Genomic DNA, 17192 nt, shown 5'->3' with positions numbered 1-17192 from the left:
GAAACATAGAAAGAGATCATTTTTTAGGGGGAGTTTTACCAGAAATTGAACTCAGGGGCACTTGACCACTGAGCCACATCCCCAGCTCTGTTTATATTTTATTTAGAGATGGGTTTCACTGAGTTGCTTAGCACCTTGCTGTTGCTGAGGCTGCCTTTGAACTCGAGATCCTCCTGCCTCAGCCTCCAGAGCCACTGGAATTACAGGCATGTACCACCACACCCAGCAAGATCATATATTTCTGACAGAAAAAAAAAAAAATAGCTAAAACCAGCAGAGTAAATTGGACATGACAATTATCTTTAGAAAAATTTCAAAATTGGAATGAAATTTAAAGGAAGCATATTTGAATTATCCACGTTAAAATTTACATAAAATTTAAAGAAGAGTACAGTTTTCTTCCGTAGTCGGATGGCTACATAGATGGGGCAATAAAATACTCACTGGCAATTTGAAAAGTAGATGACTTTTGTTCTATTTGGGTGAACAGTTTACTGATTGCTTATATGGAAATATATAATGTTGCAGCATTCTAAAAGATTACCCTTGTGCAAGTTGAAACTTCATCTTGAATCCAGTCTTAGTTATTATTCAGTAAAGCATTTCCTTATTGCCACTGCAAAAAGCTATGCTAAAAGTAATTCACAATTCCACATTAGTGTTGATCAGATTCAACAAATGCTCTTTCATTGTTGAGTGTTGGCATTGTAAAAATGGCCTAGATAGAAATTGCCAGAAAAAACATAAGACATTTCAGAGTAAACATTATGAATTTGATATTCCTTTATTGGTTTCTGTGAGAGGAGAGTTTTCTTTTATACAAGCAGTTGTTACTCAGTGTATGAGACCACTGCACATTGGTCCGATAGTTTTATTTTTTGCATTGCTAAAGCTGGTTTCTAAACACTGACTGCTTCATTCATTGTTTTGAATTTCTTTTCAGTTTTTTTTCCCTTTCTTTTGTTTCTCCTCACCTTCCTCTTTCTGTAGATAACATTTTAACACATTGTCAATGAATACAGAAAATCAAGAGTAAAAATTTGAATTAGACATTCCTTGATATTAGTAAGCTTTTATCCTGTTGCATTTAGCTTACCTCATTGTAAGATATATGATTAGAATTTCATTAGCTTTAAAGGACACAGTATTTTTTTTTCTGTATTTGGAACGTTGAGTCTTTTACTTTTGTGCCTGTAATGACTCAAGTCATAAAAGTTAACTTCCACAGTATGAAACAGACTAATCAGTACCCCACAGCTTAAATTTAACATAGCCTCTCATCCCTAGGATAGTATTAATGTTCAGTAGTAGTCTAAAGTATCTGCCAAATCCTTCAGTTTTACTCATGGGGAAAAGAATAGATTACACATCTTTCTTCAATTTTAGAATTCCTAATTTTACTCAAAAAGAAATTGTTAAAAATGTATACCTTATCAATTGCTTGCCAATCAGAGAATATACAAACAAATATTATGATCATGGGTTTCAATTTTATGTATTACCACTAAGCAAGAGTGTGAATCTGCTATCTACTGAATGAGATGCATAATTCAGAAGATGATGGCTTTGTCCACTTAACTGCATGAAAGCTAGGGTAAGTGGCTTCCAGCTGTAGGAGCACAAGTATTCTTCAATACGACACCATGATCTAACTTCCAGAAAGTGAAAAAATTTGAAGACCTTGAAGAATCTTTATTTTTTTTAATTTTTGATTTAGATAATTTATTTTATTAGTTAATTATTTATGTAGCTATACAAACTTCTGGGCTTACGTTTCTTCAGTTTTTCTAAAATTTAGAATTGTTTTTGGTACAACAGAAACTCTTTAATTCACTTCTTATTAACTCAGGAGTCATGCTATCAAAGTCTTTTAGGCTGAATGATACTATTACATACAAAGGAAGGACTTTTTAATCCAATTGGTAACTTTTACTAGAAATAAAAAGGATATTTCTAACCCATTTAAGAGACTATATACTTTTGAGCATTTGAACTCCACATTGCTAAGCATTCTTATCTCTTTATTAAAAATACTTCCTAAAGGTCATTCCTGGTCAACACTCAGGAACAAAAATATTATTTCTATAACATTTTATATGAATTTAAACTGGGTTAAATTCTTTCAATATAAAACAAATAAAAACATGACATTAGATAATGAATAATGCACGTTACATTAGGTAATGAATATTGACTACAAGGACATACTAATCAGTGATATAAACAAGAAATAATTCCAGTCACAACACAGACAGGCCTTGGGGACATTAGAATGGTGTTCAAGAACAGGAAGATTGTTCAGCACACAGTGTTGTTCTAACTGTCTAACTGGTTAGGATATCTTGCCATCCTTCTGTTATCCAAGACTCCCTTTTCAATGTTTTGCCATTGTGTCACTTATTGTCCTCCCTCTTTCTGGCATCTGTACTACTCTTCTTTTTAATGACTTGCTTCTGCTTTTGTTGAGCCTTTAGTTTTCCACATCTTCTACTTGCTCATTGGTGCTTTCTCCCTCATAGTTCCTATTCTCTGCTTTCCTATGCATGCTAGTAGTTATTATTGTTGCTGTTTCCTCAGCTGATGGCTCTATTTGTGTTAAATACTGAAACTCTCCTAGAAAAAGAATACAGCAGATTCATTATTTATCCTTGTCCTATTGGACAGAGTTTTCAAATCAACTCATCTCCTGAGTTACCCAACATATTTTAGCTTTGGTGGCAGTGCCTACTGTTGATGCAATCAGCTATCATTGGTGCAGGGGACCACATAGCACACTCTCCTTAAGGGGACATAGGTCTACATACACAGGCCTACAAAGACTTACAGGCCTACAAAAGCTAATTTTCTCAATTTATATGACTAAAAATGTTTTCAGTTTAGTCATAAAATACAACTTCTTCCATATATTACTGGTTAACATGTGGCACATAAGTGAAATGGGCAAATCTCTTTAAACTGGGGGAGAAAATGCATGGAACCACCACCAAAGAATTTGGGGATTGAAAGGTTCAGTGTACAGAACTCTTTTACATTCTTTTTACTTGTTATCAATGAGAACAAAGAGCAAGATGAATAAAAAATGTACTGTGAAAATAATTTCCCTGAATGTTAATTAAGAAAGGCTCAAAGTACATAAATGACTATTATTATTATTGCACTTATTTGTTTATTGGATTATTTGTTTATTATTACTTGTTCTTTGAATGTATCATTCATATAACTGAGAATTTTTCACCTTTCCATCCCCTTTCCCAAAAGGTCAATCTAAATACAAACTCAAAATGTTTGCATGCATATTACTATTAAATTAATTAAATTATAAAGTCAGTTTCCTATAGATAATACTTACAGTTAAAATTGCTTTAGAAATGTACATTTCAAATAAGAATTAACAATCTATTTTACATTTTGCATAGGAAGAATGTAGGTAGCTGGTAAAACTCACATCATTTAATTATCGGACACACAGAGAAATCAAAATCTTTGAAATCAGAAAATTTCTAATGTGAATAAATATGTACCTTTAAAGAATCTGAAGAATTCTGTAATGTTTTACATGGCATTGAGTGAAAAGGTAGTAACTTATGCAAATGAAACTTAAAACTCAAACATTATAAAATTTACATCCTATAGTGAGATGACTAAAAATTGCTGTTATAAATGTTTCATAAATTATAAAAGTTCCCAGTTGAAAACATGAAAAAGAAACCATTTAATAAAATTATGTGAACATTCTCTTAGAATACAGACGTATTTACCTAACAGTGTTGAAATAAGCAAACCAGTAAAAAATAAGACCATGATAATGATTACAATAACATGAACAAAACACAAAAACCTCATTTCAAAACAGCTAAAAACAGCCCAGTGCGGTGGTGTACATTTCTAATCCAGCTACTTGGGAGGCTAAGGATGATGATGGCACATTCCAAGCCAGTCAGCTAGGCAATTTTATAAGACCTTGTTTCAGAAAAAAAAAAGGGGGGGGGGGGCGGGAATAAAAGGGCTGAGGATGTAGCTCAGTGGTAGAACACTTGACTAACATGTGAAGCCCTGGGTATAATCTACCATACAGAAAAAAAAAAAAGTGAGATTTTAGAAATGCTTTGCTAAATAATGTGTTCATAAGTTCAACTAGTTTTCCTGAAAATGCAATTTGGTAAGTCACTCTACAAAAATATAGGGTCATAGTGTACAACTGTGTTTGTATCATGTTCTTTAATTTAAGCAACATATTGTAAACATTACATCCTCTATGTGAATATAATATACATATTTTAAAATCTGTTGGTTATCTCACATTTTAGGCCAAAGTAATATCAAGCAATTCCAGGTCACTGAGGTTGTTGAAAAAAGAGAGTAGGGAGGAAACATGTACAAAAGTGAATTCTACACTGATACATCAGTGATCTCAGTGTTTTTTTTTAAGTGGAAACTGACTAGCATCTTCTGTGACCAAAATCTTGAGGAATCAACCAGATTGGAAGAGCCATACATGACAAGATGTTTCTAGATTTGTTGGTGTAAGTTATCCTTATTGATCATAACCCCCCAAGGGAAAGCGTACCATCATCTTACCATAGGAAGATCACCCAGCAACCTGCACATGCCTGACCAGCTCTAAGAGGCTTCCACACACTGTCTCTTCAGATAAACCAAGTTAATTCTGCTTATGATTTAATTTATAACTGTCACTGCTCTAGCTGGGCCATTATCTTTTTAGAGCACTTTCTGGACAGTAAGGTGAGCCATTCATTTCACAAGATTTTGATTCAAAGACAAAGAAGTAATTCGGTATTTTTAATTACTAATATAAATGGCCAAGAGGAATCATAGTACTCAAGTTAGTAACTGAAATTCAGCCTAGTAAATAAGCCAACGGTAATCTTTTTTAAAAAAATTGTTATCAAACCTGTTATTATAGTATTAAAATTAAAATAAATCAGGTTTTAGTAAATCATATCATTATATTATCATTCTAATTCTTACATGAAGGATACAAGTATGTTATCATGGATTATATGTCCTTAGCCTTCACTGGAGCCTTCATTGAAAAAGAAAACAACTCTAAAGACAAAATATTCCTTAAATCGTTCTACATAGTTTATCAAAAATACTGATAAGTAGATTTTTAAGTGTAATTATGACTTCTCAGAGAAAAGTAAAGAAGGGAAAAATTAAATCAAAGACAGGAACTTAGGCTTATTTATTTTAACTATGCTCCTTAATTTCCAAAAAGCTTATTTTAGAATATTCCAGACAATTGAGGGTGTGCTAAATTTTGTCAGTTTAGTCTCATACTTAGTGATCCTCAACTTGTTTTAATAAGTAAAGTAAAACACAAGTGAAATCATTGTTCTTGTATTATGTAAAATATATTTTTCTTCACCTTTCCATGCAAATAACTATATAACCATTATGATAGATATACAGACAAGGAATCATACATTTCATCAAATAATTTTTGCATTTGTTACTATAATCCCTGATAATTTATGGAATATCAGTTTAAGTATTTGTAAGTATTCAGATGATTAGTATCTATATGTTTTTTTTTCATTCAGTTTGGCATTGTGTAGATATTGTACAAGTCACATTTATATATTAATATTAATCAATATAACCCTTTTTCCATACCATAGTGATACTGAATACGTTTTCAGTTTATAATGCTTGATTAAATAAGCACATTAACTCTTTAATAGTTAAATTTATACTGGTTGGCTATCTTATTATGTGATAAGCATTTCTTGGAAATGAACTTTTTTCCTTAAAATAAAATCACAGTCCAAATTTTATTTTCATTATATTAGACTTATTATATTATGCCTCTTTCAAAACTTGCCAGTTGAGCTAGATTAGATTTAAAGATAGCTATTATTAAAACATTCTTGTAGTAGTATATTTATTTAATCTGTGTTCATTTTTACTGTGTTGTAAATATGTATTCTTGAAAGGTAAATTTTAGTTCTTAAGATGTATGCTTTTCACATTGAAATGTATTTGTATCAGAAATATTTATCTTGGTTTGTCATAAATGGGTACAATCAATGTCAAATCTATACAGACCAAAAGTTTCTTAGTAGATCATTCAAACCTAGTTTGTTCATTTGTCTACAGCTCTGATATTTAGCCAGAAATGGTGAGGCATCTAAAATGCTGAAATTTATTCTCTGCATACTTGAATAAAGTTATAATTTAGGAAAATGGTGGACAAGTCTCTGGAAGGCAGTTTTAACAGCTCTCCAAGGCCAGGTCTTTTTACCAATATGATCTGTGTTTTCTCATAATTAAATACTCATTGAGCCTTGAGTTCCCCCAGTTCCTAAGCCAACTAATTACTTTGCACATAAAGTTACTGACTGCTGGCCTCAGGTCATTTCGCTTTCTTAGGCTATTTGTATTATTAAGTTATGTTCAAGACAACTGAACAAAAATGCTGTGGAAATAATTATCCAGACAAGTAAGTGAAATGAGCATGTTCTCCAACAGTAGGAATTATCAGATTCCATGCTTCTAAATACCAAAACAAGGGGACAGCAGTCTCTGTGTATTGATCATTCATTATGAATGAAGGCACCAAAAGTTGATCAACTCTTTGGCTTAACTTAAAATCAAGAGATATTTCATCTTCTGTTTTAAAAAATCCGTCAAAATCTAAACAACCTCATTCAACAAATACTTAATGAATGGTTATTATGCTCAAGGCACTGAGCTAGAGGTTGTAGCATATTTTCCCTAAGATTTTAGACTCATTGAGAAGACAACATAATATTGATAATAGTAGTTATTATCATTATTATAGTTGAGAGCTTACCATATACCAGGTGTGGTTTTTTCATGATTAATCTGCATTCAATCCAGTTATATTGTGAAATTCTTTATATTATTAGCTTATCTTACAGATAAGAATACTGACTGAGATGCACAGATGTGAGTAGTTTGTTCTGGGTCACACAGCTAACCCCCTGTGGAGATAGGATACAAACCCATTGGAACACCTGCACCCAACCAAGATATGAACTTTTTAGAAAGTAGATAAAACCCAGGAGGGATTTAAATAATAAGGCAATGAAAATTAATACAATGTAATCAGCCTCTGACAAATTTCTCCAGTGGATTTTTAAAAGTTAATACAAATACTTTTCTTCTATAGTTAGTGTTTGTTTTTGTAAAGCAGCCATGTCTAAGCTTAATGTGTGCCTTTATATTATTTCCTCAGCTTACTGTACAATTGGGGATGGGCTTTTCCTGGTATTATTTTTAATTTGTTCAATCAGTTACACATGACAGCAGAATGTTCTTTGATTCACTGTACACAAATGGAGCACAATTTTTCACTTCTCTGGGTTGTACACGAAGTAGGGTCACATCATTCGTTCAATCATACATGTAAGTAGGGTAATGATAGTATTTTTAGTGTAAAGAAATGTATCTGTCCTTTGGGTCTTTATAAATGTCTCTTTGCAAAGGAAAGGCAATTATCTCCGTAGGAGGACATTCCTGATCCTTAACCTTCTCGTTAATATATCCTTGGTTAAACCTAGAAGAGCTTGAGCAGAAATGGAGAAGAGAGGGAGAAGTTACAGGGCTCAGCAGGTCTTCCATCTTCTGGTTCTTGGGACATAGATCTGTCACCAAGCCCAGTTGGTGACTGGCACCAGGCCTGGCCAGCAAGGCAGGCTGAGGACAGCTTCTCTGATATCCTGGAGAATGTCATTACTGTCATTAAATGCAGGCAGTAAGGGGAAAGTGACTCTACTGTGCCTCTTATATGGATAAATGATGGATTTTGTTTGTACATTCCCAAATATAGAGCTTACTAAAGGATGCTTCAGGACTGGCTTCAACAATGTGCAACATGTGCAGTGACCCAGGGCCCTATACTTAGAAGGACCTGCTAGTCGGCTTCATACTTGGCTGTCACTATATTGAGGTTCTTGCTTTTGGAAATCAGGACCTCCATGTTTTCAATGTGCACTGGGCCACAAATTATGGAGCTTTGGTACCCGTAGTAATGTAAGAGAGCAGCAAAAGAAGAATCTGGAAGTGTGATTTACATATCCAATTTTAATTTGCAATGAAATTTTTCATAAATAAATAAAAGCTGACTCATAAATAAAAGCAAAAAGATTTTACTTCCAGCCTAATATCTAAAAATCAAGAGAGATGAAATAAAAATCTTTAATGAGACGTTTCTGTCCCTTAATATTTTTTTAAACATTAGATTATTTTAAAGTAATTATTTTAAAACAAAAAACTAACAGCAAAGTCAAATGGCAGGCTAAGGGCATCATAATTACAACCTGAGGAATACATCCTCCTGTCATTTACAAATAGGAAGTGCTGCTGCCAAGAACCATGACTCAGACATCAAACAGTGATAGCTCTTTCTTGTGTTTCCAGGGCTTCTCTCTCTTCCTATCATGTCACCATGACAGGGCTTGTTTCCAGCTTCCCACAAGGTCCTGCCTCCCACCACAGGATAAGTCAACTGCCAAATAAAACTTGTTATTACCTGGGAAAGTGGATATAAAGACCTAGTTTTGCCCACTGTCTCTCAGTGTCTGTCACACACACACAAGCACAAACATCAAGCTTTTTAATGAAAGCTTCTAAATTTGCAGAAAAGAAAAGGAGACTAATGCATTCTAGATTTAGTAGTAGAGGGACCTTACAATTGATCTTACAATCTTCTCAATACTTTTAAAATTTCTTTCAGTTTTTTATTTCTATTTTATTTATTTATATTCTTACTAATAAGACAACTAAGACCTAGAGTAATAAAAGTTAAACTAACTAGCATAATTCTGGTTATGTAGAGTCAATGATAATGATGAATCTAAAACTCGGGTTTTCTGACTCTTAAACTTTTAACTATTTTTCTATTATTATTCATTTAATACTCAATGTAAAAGTTTACGGGAAAGGAAATTTTGAGTTTTCTGTTTATTTGTGTGTGCCGTTTAGGAGCCTGAAAATGACAGCCCACAGTTTGTGATTCATTCAAATAAAGTTTTATTTATAAACAGTCACACTCGTTTGTTGACAGATGTTCCATGACTACTTTCACACTATAAGAGAAAAGTTGAATAATTGCAATAATGACCACAAGGCTTGCCAAGAATATTTTCTACCTGGTCGTTTACAGAAATAGTGTTTTGACTCCTGATCTATTAGGATGTAAGTTCCTTCAGACTCTGAGTTGAGGCATCCCCAATGCTCATATCAGTGTTTGGTACAATAACTTTAAAACTAAATTAATAGGATGTGGGTAATAATATCCAGAATAAATAGGAGTAACTAGATAGGATAAACCACAGATAAAATATGGGATATTCCACTTTAAAATTTCAAAATTCTAAGTTGTTATGGTGTTGCAGTCAGTTTAATGTTCTAAAAAAATGAGTATCTGTCCATAAATATAGAACCATTTACATATGTAAAGTGATGCTAGTATTTTTTCATAATTTATATCAGAACTATGGAAGCTTAAGGATCCATGTTCATACTGATGCCAATCTTTAAAACAGATGGTTGTAATAAGACTTAAACTATTATTAATAAATTGAAGAGAGTAAATGGATCATTTCCAGAAGACAAATTATATGAATTTCTATCCTCCTGTTACCTATGCAGTTTGTTGGGTGATAGCTTTGCAGAAACACCCATCAGAATTATCATGCTCAATTAGCTGTTGAAATAACTTGGTAGTGCTATAAGACAGAAATTACTTACATTTAATGTGTTGAAGAGACTATGTGCCTGATAGAGATGGATTGGCATCTTTAAAATACACCACTAGAGGGAGATAGCTACCTAAAGGGTATGTAGAGAGATGAATTTCTGCCTTTCGTCACACACATCTAAATATTTCAAAAATTCAAATATAACTGGTGTGGGTTTCCAAAGTTTCTATTCAGCTATATCCATCGTTCAGTTCCAGAGACAGTTATAAAACTCAACTCCAAGAGGTTTCTGCTTGCATTACTCCCAAGTTTCCTTTGTTTATTTTATTTTCTCTATTGTCACCACTTCCCACCCCATACTCACAAACCAGACTAGCTAGTTCATAGAACATTTGCACAAAAGATTTCCTATAAAAATGGATACAGAATTATAAGCATCTTGTTTTACTCCGAAAAAATTAAAAAGTCTTTATTGATGAATATCAGATTCATTTGCAAATGTATTTTATTTTCATATTAATAGTGAATGTTTTGGGAACTAAATATCAAAAAGCAAATACTGTGAACTCTCAGGCTAAGATGGCAATTGTTCCAAAACACCTGAATTTTGGATGGCCTAATTTCTAAAGATTACACTATGTATTATGTTGCTTAAATAAAAATTATGTATATTCTTTTCAGTATACATTTCTCTATATAATATACAGTATCTTCAACAATCAAATGTTGAGTGGTAGATCCTTTGGTGGTTTGCACAACCTATACACTTTTCTTTACCTTATTTCCTTATAAAGGCAGGGAAAGTAAACTAATATTTATTAAAATTACACAAAGTACTAGGCACATAACTAATACAACAGATTTGTTATTTCCCTTTGTCTTTGCAAAAAAACTCCTGAAGTAGAACAGGTATTATCCTAAATTTGTGAATGATGGAAGGGAAACTTGAAGAAGCTAACGAACTTTCCTAAGTGTAGGCAACCAGAAAATGCAAAACCTGCTTTTGAATCTAGGTTAGTATGATCCTTACCCAAGTTCAAGTTTTCTTTTTTTTTTTTTTTTGTTTTGTTTTGTTTTTACTCTGCCTGCTTCTGTCCCTTGAAATATGTGAGAATCTACATATGAACCAAATGTAATAAAATATGCATAAAACACACCTGTTTTAGCCACTGTTTAAAATGTATTTAGAGCAGTATTGTTGTATATTTATAAATAGGAAGAAATAGGGAAAGGTGTAGAGATCAAAGAATGTTCTCTTATTTTAGCAAGAAAATTATGTGATGAATGTTATTCAGGTCCCAAATAAATTAGGGTTCAGGTGTTCCTTTAGCTCTGCCAGTAAACAGGAGGACTGAGCCACATCAACTCGCCTCATATAGAGCTATCTGAAGTATGGGAGAGGCTAATTAGTTACCATACATCTCTTGAAAGTTAGTCTTTTCTTCCTTAAGTAATTTCGTGTATTGATTTTTGTTCCCAAAACTTTCAAATTGAATTTAGAGTGATTCCCCAAAAGAGTACAAATAATTAATTGGGAAGGAAGGCCAATGTACAAATTTTACAGGAAAAAAAAAAGAAAGTATCAAATTGTAGAAAGATTTAATACAAATCCTAAATCTTGGTTCCCTAATGGATAGAAAATAAGGGAAATCAATGCATTGCACAATTCCTATGGCGTTCAAAGAAAAAGCCTACCATCTTCAGCAGAGGGTCTATAGATTTGGATATTGTCCTCAAGGGAGTGCAGGCAGTGATGCTAGAGGGATGATAATAGAAAGAGTGGTGGCTTTGAATACCTGAGCACCTTGATATACATAAAAAATGAAGTTCTTGAAAAATAGTTTTTAGCTTATCAACTACAAAATCATTTTTTGTACAATAAATACAGTTTGTAAAGAAAAAGGTTATTTGCAAATGACTTTTTAAAAACCTTTGCTGGAGTTTTCTCATCAAGATCCCTTTTTCCGAGGGGAGAAATGAGTTCTGTGATTTACAACAGGGTTATGTAGAGAGTCCAGGGGTTCCAGGTGGTGTCTCAGGGGGCAAGTTGGCCCATTTCTTTAACAGCAGAGCAACTCCCGCTTTGTGTGGTTTTTATGACCAGTAATTCCTTGGATTTAAAAGTAATGCTAAAACCACTGCCCGCATTCAGCTCCTGGATTTTCACAGAGCATAACAATTCTGGTCCTGAGGAAGGCAAGCTTTCAGAGGAAATGCTGACTAAGAGTTTCCACACTGCCCTTCCTTGACCTGATTCTTTGAATATGGAGACAATAATTTACCATACTAAACTAAAATAGTCCTTAAGTATCACTTAATTATTGCACCACATAAGCATTTGATCTGTGATTTAGTGTCCTAGAAAATTTGTCCATATAGAAGGAGGGTACTCCAGTACACAGAACAGAGTGGTTCTTGCCTCTGACCTATCATTTATTGATTTTTTTGTGTGTGTGCTCTATTTTGGGAGGGAGGCAGGATGATAAAGGCATAGTTCCCAGTGAACATTTGACTATATAAAATAAGGAACACATTGTTAACACATGACAATATTTTCCTTGTGATTTTATTTGAGTAGAGTAATTCTAGGGTAGGAAAAAAATTGGGTTCTGACTGGCCCACCCAAGCAAAAACAAAAATGGTGAAATTACTAATCATGATGATGAGGAGGATAATAAAACTAGGATACACTTGGAGAACTTCCTTATAAAATTTCCCTTTTTCGTGTATCCTCAATATGGGGAAATAGTTCAAGGCTGTCCAATCCTTCTAGTAATGACAGAATATTAAAGTTGGCCATTGAAAAATATTTTTATAAGCTCTTATCCATCATTCTGTATAACAGTAGGAATAGGGAAGAAAAATGATTTGTTTTAGGTGACAGAATTAGTTGGGAGCCAAATAGGGACAAAATCTAGTTTTCTCTGTCATCCCCTGCCATAGTGAAAAACTATAAACTATACCATACCATTTTCTTTCTTCTGAGATTATGCTTTAAAAATACCTAATATTTGCACTAATATGCAAATAAAGATGAAAAGTAATCCCTCCCCCCCACACACATATACTTCCTCTCTTCCTCCATTTGTCCTATATCTCAATTGGAGTTAATTCCAATGCTTCTTAGGGATAAATCTTAGAGACACCTGGAATTCATGGATTGGTAGATTGTGTAAGGACAGTCAACTTGAACTGAAAAGGAAACAACTGAAATACTACTTCCATATGTTATTAATAGGTTATTAGCTACAGAATTATGAGTAAACCCAATGAATATCCCTGACCAGGAAATAGTTATTTTGTAGTTTTAGACTAACCTCTGTTGAAAAGAATGGACATTCTTACTAAGCTGTATTAATTTTTTGTTGAGTTTTCACTTTTGGTGCAAAACAAATAACAGTTAATGACCAAATCATTGACAGAGATTTTGGGACATTCACTCTAGATAAGCATAATATAACAGGTAGATTTTTTTCTTTTTTTCCTTTTTGCACCAGGGATTGAACTCAGGGACACTGGACTACTGAGCCACACCCCCAGCCCTATTTTTGTTGTTGTTGTTTGTATTTTATTTAGAAACAGGGTCTCACTGCTGACTTGCTTAGCATCTCACCAGATATTTTTTAAGTTAACTAAACTGGGAATCCAGAGACATGAACTCTTCAATTATATAGTTGTGACCCTGGAGATGTCATCAAATCTCTTTGGGTCACGATCTCTTGTCATAGATGGCTCAGTGAACTTCTTTGTCTCTCCTGCCTCTTGAAGTACTGGAATTCTTTAAAATAGCATTAGCCTGTAAGCTTTGTGCTGCCCAGTCTGGTGATGACTAGCTGTGGGTACTTGGCCCTCAGTGCTCCTCTCTTCTCCTACCTATGGGATCATTTTCTATGAGAAGGATATTTTAATGGGGTTGAATGATCTCAAAATCTCAGGCTTAACTCCACTCCTTATGGCCTCTGAGGCTTATAATAATTCACTTAACCTCTCTAAATCTGCTACCTTAAGTGAAAAAAAAAAAAATATATATATATATATATGGCTTAAGTAGTAGGTTACAGTAAGGATCAAGTATAAAATTGCATATAAGTTGTAATTTTTTATTAAACAAAAGGAATGATGTCTTTAAGGAATTGTGCTTTGAACTTCTTTAAAAGCCTTTAAAATGTTGCTCAGTGTCTTAGTTTATTCAGGCTGTTTTAGTAAAATACCACGAACTGGGGGGCTTAAAGACCAGACATTGTTTTTTTTTTTTTTTCCATAATTTTGAAAGGTGTTACGTCCAAGATCAGAGGTTGGCAGATGCAGTTCTTGGTGAGGGCTTCCTCCCTGGCCCCTGAGGGTTGCCTTCTCCCTTATCTTTGCTTCCTGTTTTCCGAGGGACACACATCCCATCATGGGGATCTGCTATTATGACCTCATCTAAACCCAATTACCTCCAAGAGGCCCCTCCTCCTAGCATCACCACCTCCAGAGTTAGAGATTCAACATATGAATATTGGAGTGTGGGGCACAAACATTTAGCCCATAACACATGTTATTTCTGGAAGAAGTTAGCATAATTGAGATGATATTTTGATAACCCCAAAGGAAAAGGAAATTCCCAAAGGAATTCAGACCATTAACAGCTTAAATGACTATAACTTTGCCATTAAAATTTTGGCAACTCAAAATGTCAGAAATTAGGGCTGGGGTTGTGACTCTGCAGTAGAACGCTAACTTAGCACTTGCAAGGCCCTGAGTTCAATCCTCAGCACCATACAAAAATAAATAAATAAAATAAAGGTATTGTGTCCAACTACAATTGAAAAATAGATATTTTTTAAAAAATCAGAAATTATGCCATCTTAACAATTCCATATATTGTACAAATCTGTGAAAATTAGATATTCTAAAGGAACTGTAGAGATCAGATAGATTATCTTGTCTCTTAATGAATATTGAGATGACTAGAAGCTGAGTGTTTTCATAAAATTAGTGATTATGAGTACAAACTGGTCCTAAATAGATGGCCTCTTTTTCTCTACTCATCCCCAGTAACAGCCATTTCAGCATCCCTAGGCAGAGCACTGTATTACTTAAAGATTTTCTTCTGTCATGCCTTATGTAGAGTGTATGTACGGTTTCCTAACAGTGTGATCATTCTGTAGAGCCAGCTGGAAGGAATCCCAAAGAACATTTTTCCCACCTCCTTCAGTTTGATATGGGGCGGCTGAGAAGTCCAGTGGCTAAGCAAGGGGTCTCATAGCTGGCAGAAGAACAATGCAGGAGAATGATGCAGACTTTGAGGAGGTCAGACTTGAAAGGACACTCAGCCTTTTTTTCAGCTGTGTGACCTTGAGACAAGTTATTTTAGTTTTCTAAGCCTTCAATTCCACATCTGCAAATTAATGATAATGTAAAGATGAAATAAGGTAACAGATAAAGTGCCTGGTATATAATAAACACTCACCAGCCCCCCAATTTTTTGTTAGTAGGAGCTCAAGAACTAACAACCGCAATTCTTACCTCCCAGCACAGTGGGCTTTCCAATGCACTTTATGTTACATGAGTAACACTATTTTGAACTGAGACTAATAAGTACATTTTTAAAAACCTTGTCTTCCAAAATCAATCTGTTCACATTTTTAATAATGCAAGAAAAAAAGCTTGAAGTTGGCCCACAGAGATTTTTATGAACCAAAGGGTTATTTTTAATTGGATTTTGTGCCTGTTGTTATGGAAATAGTTGTTTCATAGATAAAGCATTACGATTTCACTGCAAGATCAAGCCCAGAATGGGGTATAACGATGATATCACCCTTATTCGTCTTTTTCTTGACACCATATCTCAAATTAAAAGAACAGGAGTGAAGCTGCTTTAAAAGTACATATTTCTAAGGAAAAAAAAATCTCCCCTATAAAAATAGCTTTAAAATGATGTAATCTCTTTTCAAAGATCAAAACTAAGGATGACCCTTAGTGCCCAGAGGATGCTAAGCTGTTGCAGAGTTATTTAACATTTCTTTCTTTTCTATTGAAACTAGAAAGAGTTCCTCTGATCCTGGAACTTGCTTTCAACATTTGGTCTCACAGTATTTTTGCCGTTGCTGAGCCAATAGGTTTCCTCTCGTTATCCAATGATTAATCTCTCAAAACTGCTCTATCCAGAAGAGTTTTTATTCATGTCATATCTGGATGTATAATTTAACTTCTCTAAAGAAACACAAGAGACCATTTCTAATTTTAATGATGGTTGATACTCTTTAAAGAGTTGAGGCAATTCACTTTGCAATATAGTTAATATCCCTGGCTCATTTTAAGCCCCAGAAACATACCTACCAAGAAATAAAAAATTTAAATATGTCATTAGTACACCATAAGAGAGAAATCAAGGGTGGGGAGGATATCTCACAGTTCTAAAAGCAAACATTGATCTCATGTGAATGGGCCCCTAAGGTTTCTCTTGTTTCCCCCCTTTTTTTTCTTCTTTTTTTTCTTTCTCCTCCCTAGTCTGTATCTTTACATATCTTTACATATGTCCTTCAAGCATCTTTAGACATCAATTGGTTTTGTTGGATGAATTCGGTTAAAAAAATTGTGAACCCTAATTCTTTTTTTTTAATTTTTTAATTTTTATTTTTTTAATTTATTTTGCATTACAAGTCTTAAAACACCATTATACAAAAATTTATCGTATCTCTAATTCTGATCCTCAGTCAGGGAAGTCATGAAATTCAACAATATTATGTCCTTCCTTAATTTATTGTGCCCATGAGATTTAGTATTTTTAAAAAAGGGGGGGAGAGTAATCCATCAGGAAATTATGTATATTTAACTTTATATTTTTCTAAATGAATCATAATGTTGGATTACTAGAAATACTTATTTCTAACATAATGTCCATTTATATTAAAAAACGTTTTCTTTGTTTTTACATTGAAGAGAGAGTCTAACTCGGTCATCTCAGTAATTTGCACTAAATACCTTTCTAAAGTGATGTCTGTCCTGGGTCTATCTAAATTCTATTTGCATAGGGTTTTGTACATTTGCTGGAAGTTTCTTTCTTAGTTGGCTGCACTGCTTGCCCTCTTTCTTTTGGGCGTTAGCTGGAAATCCCTTTCCTCCACTGTTGGCTAACACCACTTTCTCTCCTTCCAACTCAACCCTTACCTTTTATGGCTATATCTCATTTATTAGTTTTGTCCACCTCTGGTATATCAGTATGTTTCCCTAGATGTACAGAAGGGCCTCCACCGTACAGATTTGCAATGCATGGATCACTTGGTAGTAAGGAGTTTTTTAGACTTAGTTTTTCAACAGAAGAGTCCATAAATTAGGAGGCTGATGAATTTAGGAACTTGGTGATTATTGTAGGCATATGACGTAAGAGCCCAAGATCAGCCATCACACAAGCACAATCCCTGGAGCCCTCATGCCATAGTCTAATCAGCCAGTTATCCATTCAGCTGGAAACTAATGGCCTGTGGTCAGGTGTCTCACACTTTGCATGATTATCACTGC

General features: G+C 34.0%; 1 protein-coding gene across 6 annotated transcripts in view; it reads left to right on the top strand.

The window, feature by feature from the left end:
* Positions 1-17192, top strand: part of Nrxn1 (neurexin 1) — a 1089464-nt gene that overhangs the window by 520226 nt on the left and 552046 nt on the right. The gene's annotated exons all lie outside the window — the stretch shown is intronic.

This window comes from Marmota flaviventris, chromosome 14 (assembly GCF_047511675.1).
Source record: "Marmota flaviventris isolate mMarFla1 chromosome 14, mMarFla1.hap1, whole genome shotgun sequence".
Taxonomy (NCBI): domain Eukaryota; kingdom Metazoa; phylum Chordata; class Mammalia; order Rodentia; family Sciuridae; genus Marmota; species Marmota flaviventris.
This window is presented reverse-complemented; position numbering and strand designations above follow the sequence as displayed.